Below are 3,177 nucleotides of genomic sequence, written 5' to 3'. Positions count from 1 at the left end.
GGTCACCCATCCCTAGATTACCTGTAACGACCTCCTTTCTTAACATACATATATAGTGTAAAACAAATTTTAACCTAAATACGACAATACTGAAATTCTGAATTTACAAAAACTTTATTAAACAATACATAAATAATGTTTATAACCTCAAACCACACAATACTCACAACTAAATAAAAACTTTATCTTACATACAAATCTTAATACTTTTATAAATCATTTTCGTGGCGTTACTACACCTTAACGTAGAAATGAAAATGTATCCAACTGATAAATTGAAAAACTTTATGTAAATTACAAAGTTCATGAAATACTTTTAAAGCTTTAAGTAAATGATAAAGTTCACAAAATACTTTTAATGAAATATAATAAAACCAAGTTTCTTGTTTATTTATAAAATAGCATAGCAGAACTCCACTCCCTTCAGGTCAGCCCCATATGTACAGTCATGTTGGCTCCACGTATACTCATCAACGATTTATATTTGGGGCCTCTTACCTGCAATACAAAACATTAACTGATGAGCTAAGGCTCAGTAGGTAGAATAACTACCTCATATGCATTAAAATAAACGTGCAACATGCTATGTATTCTCTTTCTTTCTTTCACTTTCCTTTCTTTTGGGCCCTAGAGGATGCTGCTGCCGGCATTACATAGGGAATCACATTCCCACCTGAACATAAACATGATAATAGGGAATTTCCCTCATAAACATTCATCATATAGGGACGTACATCTCCCTCCTTACATTTTTGGGACTTAGGTCTCCCAAGCAGCACCTCTACTTTAACGTTTTCAATAACTTGTATGTGAACATTAAGCGTGCTTATGCATAATAAATATAACATTCTTGAAAATAACTTATGCATAAGAACATGGCAAGATAACATATAAAGCATATAAATACACATAAGACACATAAAAGACTTGTATTGTAGATGAGGATTCTACTTACCTTGCGTCTTGATAAAACAACCGAAATTGTTAGCTTCCTGGTAAAAACACAAACTATTAACTTACATAAAATCTACATGATGTAATTTTAGTTTATAATTGTTGTTATTCTATTTTTCTTTTCTTCTTATTTTATTGTTTATTTTATGTCCAGGCATATGGTCATACTATAATTGTCCATGGCAAGATCCTGGTCTAAAAGTCGTGGTCGTGGTCATACGGAAATGTCCAGGTCATAGTATCAGTCCATAATAATAGGGAATAAAGTCATATAATAAAAATCCAAATAGTCCAAAGTGTGACCATAGCCTATATAAGTTTAGTATTATAAAGATACATAACAAAAATAGTTTATATTTCAATTTTGGCATTTGTAAAATATGACGACATGGTAAAATAATCCATATATAAATTTTAGCATTTTAATGGCATAGTAAAGTAATCTATATAAATTTTTGGTATTATAACGGCATAGTAAAATAATCTACATATAACTTTTGGCATTATAACAGCATAAAATAATCTATACATATATAATAACTAAATAACTGAAAAGAAAGGCTCGGGAAGAGCTTACCTAAAAGGTTTTCGTAGGCTAGCGTTACGGACAGAACTTCGCCTAGATCTCCGAGGTTTAGAACTTTAGAAGGATGTTAAGAATATTTTTTGGTAGAGTAAGAGAAAGGAAATGAGGTTTTTGTGATTTCAAGATGAGTTTTGGAAGGGCTATTTATAGGAAAAACTTGAGATACTATTCTAATAAAATATTAAAAATAATAAGCATAGTGGAATAATAACATATTCAAAATATCAAGCATAGTAATTTGCTTAAGTCATCAATGTGTCACTACTGCATCAATATGTGGAACCCATGGGGTGGACCCCGCTGTGGGACCCATGTGGACCCTACTGTGGGACCCTTGCGGACCCCACTGTGGGACCCACTATGAATAGTACCCGGTGAATAGTAAAAAATGAAAATTTCCCAATCTTCTTATATTACTTAGTCCAGCATTTTTGACTCACAAACTTTTCTGAAAAAGTTTCTCTAACACCCATAAATTAATTATTCCCACCTGTTGGTTACTTCAACAACTTAGAATTGTTAAAATCCCATAATAGAAAACAACTACACCCCCAACGGTCATGAACACTATTCACCAACGGTCATAAACGGCTAGTTTTTGCCCTATAAATACTTGTTCCTTCAACCATTTATTTGCACAACTTCTTCATCTCTTAACCTTCTAGATAAAATTCATCATCAAAACATGAATTTCTCTTTATTTTTCATAACTTTAGTGATTGTTTGCTTGTATTTAGCATCATTCTATGGGTATTATACTAATGAAATGCCCATGAATGTTATAGTTGCATATTCATTAGTTATTCTTCCACTTTACTTAATAGCTCTAGCCTTCGGTTAGCATTGTAATGCACTTAAAAGTATGAATAAAAACATCTTCTCTTATCTTTCATAATTGTTATAATTTGTAAAAAGAAATGGGAGTTACATTACCCCAGGTCAAGCACGCTTAACTTTGGAGTTCTCAAGTGATGGGCTACCGAAAAGAAGATGCATCTTGTTGATATAGGTAGTACCCATCAATCCATTTAAGCCCTCTTCAACTGTGTAGTCCCATACCTACACAGTCTTAGAATCATCACACTTGACCTTCCCCAGGCAGTATGGGATTGCACAGCTTACCCGGTCTTTCCCCTTACGGATCACGGGATTCTGACTGTCACAATAGTTGTAACGACCCAAATTCGCTAATAAGGCTTAAGGGCCTTGATTAGTGTGCCGGGAGGGCATAAATGAGATTTGAGTGAATAGTACTATTTGAATGTGATATTATGTGATTAATAGTGCTTAAATGACATTATATGATAATTGGTGATATTATGTGATAATATGAAATAGACATGTTGTATATGTGAGAACCACATTATTATGTGGATAACTCTGCATCCGGCGACTCAAGGCGATCCTAAGGCTAGATTGCGGGAAAAGTCACAACGAGGCATTATAATTGACTTTGGACAAGTCAAGGAGTATTTTAGGTATCGGGTAGTGATTCAGACTATCGGGTGATGAAAATAAATAAATGGAGATATATTTGAGGTTAGGATGTCTAGGCGGGATTATTGGGGGATTTCACCGTTTTGCCCTTGGGGACGTTTTCGGCACCCCGAGCTTTGGGATTAGTTTAATCATCTAAG

The 3,177-nt window shown here is 33.9% G+C and overlaps 1 long non-coding RNA gene across 1 annotated transcript; it reads right to left on the bottom strand.

Moving 5' to 3' along the window:
* Positions 1-316: 316 nt before the first annotated feature.
* LOC133834023 (uncharacterized) lies at positions 317-1,621 on the bottom strand. The gene is made up of 3 exons (XR_009893275.1): positions 1,532-1,621; positions 956-992; positions 317-498 (listed from the first exon to the last, which is right to left on the bottom strand). It is a non-coding gene; the product is annotated as an uncharacterized LOC133834023 (long non-coding RNA).
* Between the last annotated feature and the right edge of the window lie 1,556 nt (positions 1,622-3,177).

This window comes from Humulus lupulus, chromosome 5 (genome assembly GCF_963169125.1).
Source record: "Humulus lupulus chromosome 5, drHumLupu1.1, whole genome shotgun sequence".
Taxonomy (NCBI): Eukaryota; Viridiplantae; Streptophyta; class Magnoliopsida; order Rosales; family Cannabaceae; genus Humulus; species Humulus lupulus.
The sequence above is the reverse complement of the archived record's forward strand: the minus strand, read 5'-3'. Positions and strand labels throughout refer to the sequence as shown.